General features: G+C 38.8%; 1 protein-coding gene across 6 annotated transcripts in view; it reads right to left on the bottom strand.

Moving 5' to 3' along the window:
• Positions 1 to 12616, bottom strand: part of GAS2 (growth arrest specific 2) — a 98265-nt gene that overhangs the window by 59875 nt on the left and 25774 nt on the right. The gene's annotated exons all lie outside the window — the stretch shown is intronic.

The following is a 12616-nucleotide window of genomic DNA, read 5'->3' as shown; positions in this document are numbered from 1 at the left end:
GTTGTCAACCACAAAGTTCTTTCACAGCCTCACGACACACTATGTGTTTTGAAATTCAGAGCTAAATCAATACTAGCAACTTCTTGGGAAGATTAGCAACTACAATTTCGGGATTTTGGGTCCAGTTCACTGAATAAAAATTAAGAAAATAATAAAGACAGATTTTAAAGTAGGAACTGAAGTTTCCCAAAATTAAGGGTGAATTCAGATCTACATTAGAAAGGATACATAGTATAAAGCAATAGGTCTTAAGCCCTAAAGACTGTAAATATTTCAGAAAGCCCACTGTCTGCCATTTAACAATACAGGGAAGCCCCCTTTCCACAACACAGAAACGTAATCTAGTAGCTACAAGATCAAGGTCTACCACAGAGTCAGGCTTTCATTGTATCAGAGTAGTTCCATTTACATGATTTCATTATCAGAAGAGATGTTACTGATATAGCTGAGCCAAACAGAATAGATTACCACAGCAAGTTTTTTGTTTGTATTGGTACATTTACTGAGACACATAGAAAGAATACTTCAGCATTTAGTTCTCATTTAAGTTTTTTTTTCCTCAAACGAAAAATAGGCATCATCCTCAGCAAAATGAAAAAAAATGAAATATTGTTACTATGTAACTTTAGAAATCTCTAACCCATGGAGGAATTCATACCCCTATGTTGATTTGAATGTGCTGGTTTTCTAATGCTGATTTATGAAATATTTGCTTCTGTTCAGGAACCTGTAGCTCCTCAATGCCAAAGTGAGCTAAGAGGTAGAAAACTGGAAATGGTGACTCTACTAGTTCCTAGATCTATGTCCAAAATTCTGGGTTTAACAGTCCAAAATAATTCTTGGAAACGTGGAAAGAGGAAAAAAAAAGATGACACAGGAACAGGCGTCCCCTTGCCACAGCTGCTGGTAGCATACCAATGTCAGTATTTAAAGGCAGTTTAGAAAGACTTTATATATGATTTTATATTAGACATCTGCAAGTACATTGCTGCTGTCATAACAGATCTACAAGCACAGAACTACTCACCTTTGTATACCTGGTAAACCAAATAAACTGCAATTAGAATGGCTACAATAATAAACACCATCCTACTTCTTTTACCAGTATGTCAATGGAATCTTATAAGTTGTTTCAGACTTACACACATGCCTTGTAAATATTTAGACCTGTTCCTAGCCACCTAGCTCTCATTCCCCTATTATTTTTATTCCAATTGTACTCTTTTACATTTCCTTGTTTTCAAAAAGTTATGCTTATGTTTCAAAGTATTTACAAGAAAATACTACTACTTTTCTATACTGTATTAGCAGAAAACACTGACCAGTTTTATATATTTTAAAGCAAAATCCAAGCAAACCTTGTGTCACAGAACAACATCACCTCCTGGACCATCCTGGAACAAGGGAGGGGAAGGAGGAAGGAAGGAGGGAAATAAAGACATTTATTCACTAAATCCAGAATAAATAAAAACAATGAAACATGAGTTCTTCCAAGGGGCTCTAGATATGGAAAAACCTTACAGATCAGAGCACAAGGAAGTCGTTAACTATTGTTTGAAATCCCTTCACATTATTCTGGGGAGAAAACAAGGGAAAAAAAAAAAAAAAGAAGAAGTGCTGTTTCTCACAGACCAGGGCTTTTATTTTCTTCTTTTCTTAAGAGAGAAAAAAAAAAACAAAAACAAAAAACAAACAAACAAAAAAAAAAACACAAAAAAAAAACCTAACTGTTATCACTAGATGCATTTCTAAACTAGCACCCCTTTCGCATTACACTAATTTCTTCAAAGAAGCAATAAGCATCTGTACCCCGAGGCAAGTTCTCATTATCCTCTACAGACTTCTTCACACCTTCAGTTTCCCCCTGTGACTTACAGTCTCTAGGAAGTAGTAATGCAGCATTCACCCATCTCTGCCCCTGCTGCATCCTTTCTCAGGAAATTTTAATTGGACAAGTCTAATAACCTTAAAAGAGCACCCGCTTCTGTTACAAGGAGTCACACAAAACTCTGGCAGCCTGCTGGAGCAAGGTCAACTGGTCCAGTCTGCATTTGGAGAAAAGCTGTCAAAACAAGCCTTTGGCTTCGTGATTTTCTACTAAAAACTTACACAAAACATTGTAAAAACCTTAAAGAAGTTCCCACTTCAAAATAATTTCCCCAGCAAAGGTCTAACCTGACCTTACCTCCTCCAGTGCAGAAAAGGAACAAGCAGCATGGGCAGGGATGTTTGACTTACCAACCGCAGCACAGGGAAAGATGGGAAACAGGTAGGGAGCAGCAAGAGTTGGGCTGCTCCAAGAGGGGAGGACAAGCCAGGAGCCAAGGGTGACCCCAGCACAGGGGTGGCAGCCCTCACGGGCAGCAGTGCAGTCCCACAGCACCCAAGTACGGCAGTGCTGGTGACATACCAACCTTAGCCAACCGTCCCATGACAAAATGGGGCAACAGGTCAGGTCTACTGTCTAGCAAGACAAGTCAGAAACAGCAGAAGACAAGACAGGGCTGGACACAAGGCTACAGCAGATGTGAGGTTCCAGCCACAAAGCCCAGCCAGCGGGAAGCCAGGCTGGAGATGGTCTGGCCACAGCACGGCTCAGCCAAGAAGTGGGGTTGAGGTGAAAGCGAGCTCCTGGGCCATGGGCAGAGGGTGAGGTTGAGGCCCCAGGTGAGGCTGCTCATGACTGCTCAGGTATTTTGGTTCCCTCAGGTCCTGGTAGAAATTATTTTGCAGTTTTTAGTGTTTCTGCACAATTAAACCCTTTGGAAATACATAGGTAGTTGATACTCAATGCTATCTTGTCAGTAGATTCAAAGAGGTGCCATTTCATAGTATTATATCTTAGTCTAATTACATAAAAAATCCACTGTACATACAACGTTTTATCATGTTCTCACAGAATCAAATTTAACACCATTTAAATCAAATGGAGTGAATTTCTTTTCCCATAATACCTCTGCTTGGACTAGAGTATGCAAAGTGCTAACATGGATACATAGATGTGGAACCAACTGACTTAACAAGCCAACAGTCAAGAGACCAAACATATTATACCTGACAAAACTATACTTTTTGGAATTTTTGAATGATTACGTCTAATTTAGAGCACAAATCCTGGATGACCTTGTAAGTGGTTAGCAGCAGCGACAAGAACAAGTTGACAAGAAGCCAGCTCCAATATTCCTGGCACTTGCATAAGCTACTTCAGAGAGCATGAAAAGGAGATAAAGCTACAGTTACTTTCCGTGTGAAAGCAGACCTGCAGTGTCAAATCATGTCACCTCCCAGTTCACTCTTCAGTTCTCACCTCTGGATCTTCCACAGTGCCTGTACATTACTTTGCCCTCAGGGTCTCCTTTGCAGAAAGCTAGGAAGTCTTCTCCAAGACCAAACCGGTTTATAACCCCAGGAACAGCCCAGAACAGGTGAAATCATACCAGGTTTGTTTCCTTCCATTCCACTCAGTTCCCTAACTCAGCCCAGACGATTCCGTGCCTCGAAACTACTTTGTCCTGCCACATTCCCTGCTAACCAGCCTATATTCTTTCATGGTGTGCTAGAGGGTATTAGATGCAGTTCTGGAAATCTATGATAAACCCCTCGTATTATTTCAGGAAATCTGAACTAGTAGAAGAGCCACCAAAAAAAAAAAAAAAAAAAAAAGTGTGCTATGTGGCTGGTGGCTGCCTTCTGGCAATTACAGGAAACTTGGGCCCAGCGCAGGCAGAACCCATCTGCTCTACTTGGCCCTGAGCCCACAGGGCATGAGCAAGTCTGCAGCACTGGTCCTGGAGACCAGGAGCTGCTCCTTGGCACAGATGCCCTCAGCAGTACAAAAGGAGCTACAAGTGAAGAGATAGCCAGGAGAATCTGCAGTGCCTTTCTTTCAAGGGGCTGTTGGGAAGGCACTGCAATGCCAGGCAGGAATGCTGAAAACTTTAGCATTCCCCTGGGTCACCACTGCTCCCCGGTACTAACAACATGTGAATAAATCTGGTTCTACATGTTTTATGTCTTCTGATTTAGGTAGATCGTAATGACTTTCAAGGAAAGCAATTCAGAAGAGATGGTTTATGTGTCAGAAATCTATGCAGTTAAGAGTCAGCAAATACACCATCTAAAACATCATGTACCTGACAGACTATCCATAAATTACTATACCTTGACAACTAAGACAGACCTTTACACACATCAGTCAACCTAGCTTCACTACGAAGCTCAGACATCCACAGAGCTTGCAACATTTCTTTTACAATTATAGAGATTACAGTGTCTTTTAGAAAAATACTTTGGTGGTAAAAGCTACGACAGCAAATACTGAGTCTAGGTACAGAACTATCACACTTAAACCCAACTTGTGACATCCTGGTTTAACAGTGACAGAAAAAATGTCTGTTTAATGGGTGCCCTAAGAAACTCAAAGGGACCAACACCCAAATGTAAAAAGAAGCCATGTCCTGGGCTACAGAAGGGAAAAAACCCTATATTATTGAAAGGAAAAAAAAAAAAAAAAAAGGCAAAAAAAAGAAGCTTTAAGTCATTTTATGGAACAAATACTACACAAATAAATATCCGTGGCATCACATGACCTCACTGAAATGTACATTCTGTATCTCATCCCACCTCCCACAATATTAGGGTCTGGCCAAAGAGAACAGCAAAACCACCCCTCTGCTCTATTCAACAATAGCACAATCAGCTTTATCACAAAAATCACAGGGTAATACTCGTATTTTCTTATCACCTAATAAATTTCCCTACCACCTTTTAAATAGAAGTCTCCTTTTTTAATATTTCCAAAAGTATCACTGTAATGTTCAACCTGTAACGCATGAAAGCTCTTATTTAAGAAAGGTTTCATGCACAAATGTTTTTTTACTGATTCGTATAAATGGCCTGACTATCTCAAAAGTGCTTTCTAACAGATCATTCTGAAGTAATTAGGTTTCCATCTGGCAAAAGTGACTTTTGTTGACATAGTATAATATAACCGCAGTTGCTTTGAAACAGCAGTGGCCGCAATTACTCCTACCAAATATCATGAAAACAATTCCCCAGTTACACTCCTTTTACAATCTTGTCTTGTTGATGTGCATGCATGTGGTTTAATGCAGGATGTGAAAGTGTGAGTGAAACATATGATGCAATCCTGGAAAAATGCTCTCAGGTTAACTTCTAAACCCAAAAGGGACTCTCTTACACCAATGCTCTGAAATCACATGGAAAAATGTATTTTTTGTACTGATTTTCCAGAACGAGGGTCCACAACAGTGTGTTACATATCCCATCTTTTTATAGTAGACTTGAGCCACGCTGAAGATTCCTACTCATACTTTGTTCTTCGAATAGATAATTTCACAACTTTTTGAACTGTCACTCACATCTGAATAAAAGAAAAAAGATTAGCAATTTTGTTTGATATGGAGGAGGGTTACAGTTAGCTAAGCACTCAGCGGTAAAAATTGCTTTTATTGACAGATAACCTACATTAACCAAAATGGGGAGGAAATTACAGTATGGAGATTGCGGTATCTGGCTGCAGTGGTGCCTTTCATAGGGCTATTTAGTGTTATGTGAGCATAAATTCACATTGACATGCAACTATATCAGACAGAACATGTACCTGTTTCAGAACTCTTTACAATTTTGCCTTTAACTTTGCTACTAGCCACAGAGCTATTTTTCTTCTTAAATTCTCCTCTCATTTTGTTCAGCTATTCTTAGCAAAGCCCTCCTCCCCCTTATAAAATCTGATTTAGCTCATTAGCACACAGAAAAGAAGTGCTGCTACAATCTTCTCTGTAAATATGATTTTGCTCCTCATCTTTTATTCATTTGTTAAGCCTAAGTGAACTGACACGCACTGCTACAGGAACTTACTCCTATTGAGCTGTTAAAATTCACCTCACCACTAAGGGACAATATCCTTAGCCAACCAACACTGATTTAGTCGCTATCATTAATTCTTCAAGAACTCAAACCTAAAATATTTCGGAGCCCATTTATAAATCACAGAAGTGGTGTCCCAGACACTCATTTCAGCAAAGGAAAAATTAAGTTTACATTAGACTGCTTTGCAGTGCCAAAATTCAGGTTTAGTGAATAACCATTCTAAGAACAAGTATGAACTAGGTATTAAATAAATAAAACTGTAACACCTACAAGGCCAAATAAATGCTCCTTGGCGGGGAAGAGGGGGGGGGTGGTGGGCAGGGAGGAGAGGGAAGGGCAGCAGTTTTGATTTCCCCCTCCCCTGTTTACTACGGGAGAGAACACTTCCCAAATATAATGACTGGACCAACAATCAAAAGAATGTGTTAAACGCATATTCAGAATGAACAGAAGGAATTCCAAACATGGAGATACATATATAGAATTTAAAATCAAGCATCTCCCACTGCAAAAAATAAAATGTAAGAAAAAAAACCCAAAACCACCCACCCTTCCCAAGGCCACAATAAAAGTTAAAATCCAGGAAAATTTAAAAAACAAAAACTTAGCATGAAAATTTTGAAGGCTTAGGAGAAATCAATAAAAATTGCCAAACTCTTCAGCAGACATGGAACCAGGAACAGCTTCCAGATTAATGAAAAAGACATTGCACTTACAACCAAGAAAGCACCCCTAAGTAATTCACTTAACAACTGGCAAAACATTGTCCTTCTCTGAAATACAGTCTTTGCACTGTCATATTAAGTACTGTAGATAGATGTCATTTTAATGGAACAGCAGGTTGGATTTACGGTTTCAAAATCATGTGCTGACCAGATTTTTACCCTATGCAAACACCGCAAAGATCATCAAAAGCCAAAAATCACTCATTGTCAACTTCCTAGATGCTAAGAAAGCATTTGTGATCGCTTTGAAATATCTAACAGATTTAGAATATGCCAATAAAAATAATGAACTTCACCAATGCTTTACATCAACATACAGACTACAACGTTAAAATAAATACAAAACTAAGTGAACGGTTCAGCTATGCTATTAGTGTCAATGTACCAAATCATAGAATGGTTTGGGTTGGAAGAGACCTCAAAGATCACCTAGTTCCAACCCCCAACCCCTCTGCCACAGGCAGGGACACCTTAAACCAGGCTGGTCCAAGCCCCGTCCAGCCTGGCCTTGAACACTGCCAGGGATCCACAACTTCTCTGGGCAACCTGTGCCAGTGCCTCACCACCCTCATCATAAAGAATTTCGTCCTCATATCCAATCTAGATTGCCCTCTTAGTTTAAAACCATTATGCTCTTCTGCTGTCACTACAGGCCTTACTAAAAAGTCTGACCCCATTTATAAGCTCCCTTTAGGTACTGGAAAGGTGCTACAAGGTCTCTCTGGAGCCTTCTCTTCGCCAGGCTTAACAACCACAATTCCCAGCCTGTTTTCATAGGAGAGGTTCTCCAGTCCTCTGATCGTCTTTGTGGACCTCCTTTCGACTCACTCCAACAGGTCCATGTCCTTCTTATGCTGGGGCTCCAGAGCTGAACGCAGCACTCCAGATGGAGTACTCCAGCAGAGCAGAGGGGGAGAATCACCTCCTTTGACCTGCTGGCCATGCTAGAATACATTTTCCCACTTCTTCTACGTAGTATTAGCTTCAGCTTCTTAAGAGTAAGCATAGATGGAGAAGAAATTTAAATTAACGACGATGTAGTTTTAAAAGTTAAGATTTTCTTCATGGCTTTGTTATTCTCAGTGTTCTGTCCCGGACACAGCTTACTGGTCACACAGCAAAAGATGAATATGTTGTTTATAATTCCAAAAAAGTTTGGGTTAATAAATAATTACAAAACCCTAATTTAACAGAAACACTGCAACTCCTATTTCCAGGAGTGCGTTAGAAAACCAAGGAATCCAAGAGATGATTCAGTTCATGTATAAGGCACCTGACAACTGGGATACCCAGTTGTAAATCATGTCAAAAATTGGCAAGACTAAAGCTTCATTCACCAACTTAAGCACATTTGATTGACTGACTAATAACTAGTTTAAATGCAGCCAAGGGGCATGCCCATTTCAGCATAAGGAGACAAAATCACAACATCTGCCAGAATCAGGCGGCCACCCCTGAGAGGCTGACTAGTGGGCAGCTGGATAACACACCGAGATCAACAGCCAGGAACCTTCCATTGGAGAGCAAGTGACGCACAACGAATAGAAGCTGACAACAAAGAGCCCATTTAAACAGATGTCAGACCCTTTTCCTGTCCACTCAATTTGTGTGATTGAGGATGGGATTAAGTCACTACAGTCCAAAGTCTTGGAGAAATCTATAAATTGACTTTCAAAACTTCCAGACATCTAACTCTATAACATATCTTGGCCTACTGACAAGTTCACTTTTATTAATAGTCTTTCAAAGACCTTGTCTGAGTAACTTAAATTCCAGGCAGGTGTGCACCACAAATTAAAAGCCATTAGTTCTACTTACCTACAATCTGAAAATGCTAGCAGGCCAAATGCAAAAATCAAAAGATGGTTTGTTGTTTGGTTGTGGTTTTTTATCTAACGTGGTAATAGTGTTAAAGAGAAAGACTACCAGTAAAGCAAGAGACTGTAATTATTAAAAAAAAAAAAAAAAACAAAACAAAAACTAACACATTTATTTAAAATTTTATAAACAGAGAAACTAAGACAGAGACATTAAGGTAAGTCATAGCATGGCATGGCATGACAGAGATCTCCTTTCAGTGTTCCTGAAAAAAAAAAAAAATAATAAAAATGCAAGAGCCAAAGCCTGGGATTCAATAGCTCATTTCCATTCATTAAAAGCTCCATACTTTCTCCTTAGACCTCTGGTTTTCAGAATTTATGTTTAAAGGTGTTTTTTTAAAATTAGCACCTCCTAATAGGTTTCTTAAATAACGTTATTAGAACAGAATGGGGCAATTCTCACAGTTGCTCTTTCAGAGGACAATTACATCTTATCTTTAATACATGGTTGTGAGCTTCTCCCCACCACAACCACAGAAGCCAGAGTTGAATTAATGTAGACTTAGCTGAAGAGGTTGAAGAATCTTAGTTTCTACATTTTCCTCATTTATGTTGTAACTTAATGAGAAAAACACTGAACATGAGAAAAGCATTACCTTTGACAAAGTTGTTTGTGGCTATTTCATTGTCACACAGCACAACCTCTGAATGAGCATGGCAACTACATCCACAAGTAGCAATTATTCCACAAGATACAAACCGATCAATACTCAGTGGATTTTCTTAGGGCACATTTCAAAAAGCATCTTAACCCACAACCATGTCTTATCAAACATCATGTCCTTTAAGGGGATATGATTCTCTCAAAATCAAGTTAAATATGACAAATAAAAAATTTTGGCAAAAACAACCCATTTGAGACACAGAAATTTCAAAATCACTTTTTCCCCTTAATCATTCGAGGAGAACTCAAGCTAAGGACAACGCTTAGAAAATTTCAGTCTGAACAGCTGAAAGTCCACCGTAACACATTATAGATCCTAAGATTTCATACCAAAAGATGTTTCTATATGTCCATTTCCAGTGTGGAGCAATATAGTTCAAATAGCCAACATATTTCTTTGGAATTTGTGGATAACCTTCAACGAGAAGTCTGAATAACAAGTGTCAGAAGCCATTCAAATTCCTTCATTTAATAATTACAGTGCTGGGTATACTGCTGTGTTACAGTCATCCCTCTTCTTCCCTTTCCTCCAGTTTTTCTCTCAGTGATCAATCTCACGCTTTGTGACCTTCTGAAGTGCGAGGCAGGGCTGGGGGGTGGGGGTCCCAGCTTTTTCAGTAAGATTAGTTCCAAATGGTGCTTTACCTAACATGAGCCAAGTGTCAAGGAAGAGTGTGATAGAAATCTACACAGTCTACAGGAAGACAGAATTTTTACAGATGCTTCATCTGTTCACTTTTTGGATTTCCAGATGTTTAAGATACAGTTTTTATGCAGATGCTGAAAATGCCCAGAAAAAATTTCACATGTAGGTCACTGCAGGTAAGTCTGATTCTCTAAAGCTCTGTATGTCCATTTTAAAGAAAAGCATCTTTGCCTTCATGATAAACAATGTGATTTCCTGTGAGCTTTCCAATTAGAACCCACAAGGAAACTGCTAGAGCCCTGGGAATTCTAAGCTGGCATAGAATTTAAAAATGGCCCTGATTTGAAAAACATGTTGGAACATTAATCTATACAGCCAAACTTCCAAACTATCTTTAAATCAGCTTCTAAAGTTGCAAACAAAACTTTATTGTATACTTGAAGCAATTTGGGCCAATTTACAAATACAAGCCCAAATAGGAATACATGTTTATTTAAACCAACAGATTAAACCCAATTATGATACCTATAAATTGGTGTCTATGATTCAGTGACTTCTGTTTTCTCCTTCTGCATTGCAGTTGCTTCTTATAGCTGTATGTTCACTGTTTCCGTTACTTCAGAAATTTTGGCTTATCATTTTAAGTTCAAGACTCACTATTGGTAAATGGACCAAATTCTGTAGTTCTTACTTATTAATTCACCAAAAACTAACACTAAGTTTGCCCTAAGAATAACACAGTTCAGCTGAAGATAGTTGGTCTAAATTACATTTTCTCAAGCTTTTAGAAATATTCACTAATTTCTATTCAAATCCCTCATATTTCTGTTCCAGACAATTCTAACAGTCTAAATAAAAAGATCCATAGAAAGATCTGTTGCAAAGATTTTTACAGTTTGATTTAAAAGACTTAACAAAATAAATAGGAATGATACAATGCATTTCACATAAGAGGCAAAATCCAGCAAATATATAAATGGTTGCTTACGTATTTCTCTCCAAAAATATGCCACCTCTGTTTGCAATGCCTGGACTGAAGTAAAAACGATATAAAAAACTTCCAGGTTTAATGCAGATTTTGTGAAGTATGTCAGTATTAGTATTCCAAACAAAAGCAATTGTAATGAACTATCTCTGGAAAAAAAACTTGAGATGTTTTCTAGTTCAGTGGTATCAGAAATCCAAGTTTCCTTCTCCTCTTGACCTGATTTGCCATCTGAATCATTATATTTTCCAAAGCTGGAGCTAACAGGCAGTTAACAGGTTAAATTTGCACTGCTTTTTCCAGGACCATTACCTTGATGCACATTCTGATGATTTCCACAATGTCAAATAGGAGCGGAGGGAGAATCCCTACCTCATTTCTACATTACTGAGAAGAGCAAGGCCAGTTCACACACGGATTAATTGTGCTTCAGTCAAACAAGGCAAGAAGCCATGTTTTCCCAAGGAAAACAAGAATTAGTGGGAGGAACAATCTGAAGAGCCATGAAGTCTTGGTGCTCCTTCCAGGATAGTGCAGCTCTGCCCCCAGCATAGGGCATGGCTTAAAGCACACCTACAAGCTTATAAGAAGTTCCCCAATGATGGCACCACTTTCAGGTGCCAATCAGGCAACTACATAATATCCTAAATTTCTTCAGAAATCTCTTGTTATGGTCTGGTGGAAAACAGAACTCTACCCTACCATGTAAGCCTCATGCAAGCAGAAAAGCTTTAGTTGTAAGAGTTATTTACTGCAGCATATAGGGTTTGTCCACATGACCTGTTTCAGGCAAATCTTACAGTATCTGCAAGAAACCTGGTACCAATCCAGTTGAACACGAGCTCAGCAAGCTATGGACATGTCTGAGAAAGGTACAAGGAATTCTCTAACAAACAGCTTTACAGTCTTGTGGAAATGATTCCTTCCAGATGGATTAGCACTTGTGAGTCATTTCTGAAGATTATTCTTTTCCTCTCATATCCACACTAGTCTGACGCTAGAAAGATTAATACACAAAAAGACAGTGCTGTACTTTTTCCCCCCTCCCTCAAGTAACCGAGGGCCGTATCTATATTTTATATGATTAGAAATTGGCTCCACAAGCTTTTAACTGCAAAACAAAAGTCGCCAGCAAGTACAAGTGTGCAGACAAGCAAACTGCTGACCCAGACCACAAAGAATCTGTTCATAGCCTAACCACATTCATGCAGTTCCCAACTGGAGAGTCAGATTTATAACTTAGAGCACCTGAACATGGCTCTGCTATAGCTAAAGACTCTTTGCACTGGGCAAACACGCTCAAGGCACCAAGCTTACAGAATACTCTATTTGCTGGGAATCCATCCCATCTACAGGACACAGATAACATTGAGAAACTGAAACCGACAGTGAAAATAAAACCACCACATGTTTAGATCGGACTTTCAGCTTGGTCATCCAGGGTCCAAGAATAGCAAGATCCACATACTTCAGAGGAAGATACTTCAAATCAGACAAAAAAAAGAGGAAAGAGTGTCCAAAGAGAAAATTTATTCTTAGTCCTTTCCATCTGAACTTAAATTACACCTTTGGGCATGAAAATTTATACCCTTTCCAAAATAAAAAACCATCTAAGCAATTCTCTGTATTGTATCTACGGATGTTCTCATAGCAATCTCACATAATTCTGTTTAGAAATCTGTTTTGTTCTTATTAAGAACCTATTTTGAACAGTAAGTTCAAAACATATTATTTCAAAAAGACCAATTGAAAGAAAATCATAAGTTTATGAATTGTCATTGCACAGCACCTCAATTATTTCTTGTAAGGAAGGTTTCCTTAGGG

This window comes from Falco biarmicus, chromosome 10, assembly GCF_023638135.1.
Source record: "Falco biarmicus isolate bFalBia1 chromosome 10, bFalBia1.pri, whole genome shotgun sequence".
Taxonomy (NCBI): domain Eukaryota; kingdom Metazoa; phylum Chordata; class Aves; order Falconiformes; family Falconidae; genus Falco; species Falco biarmicus.
Note: the sequence above shows the minus strand (reverse complement) of the source record. Positions and strands in the feature narration are given on the sequence as shown.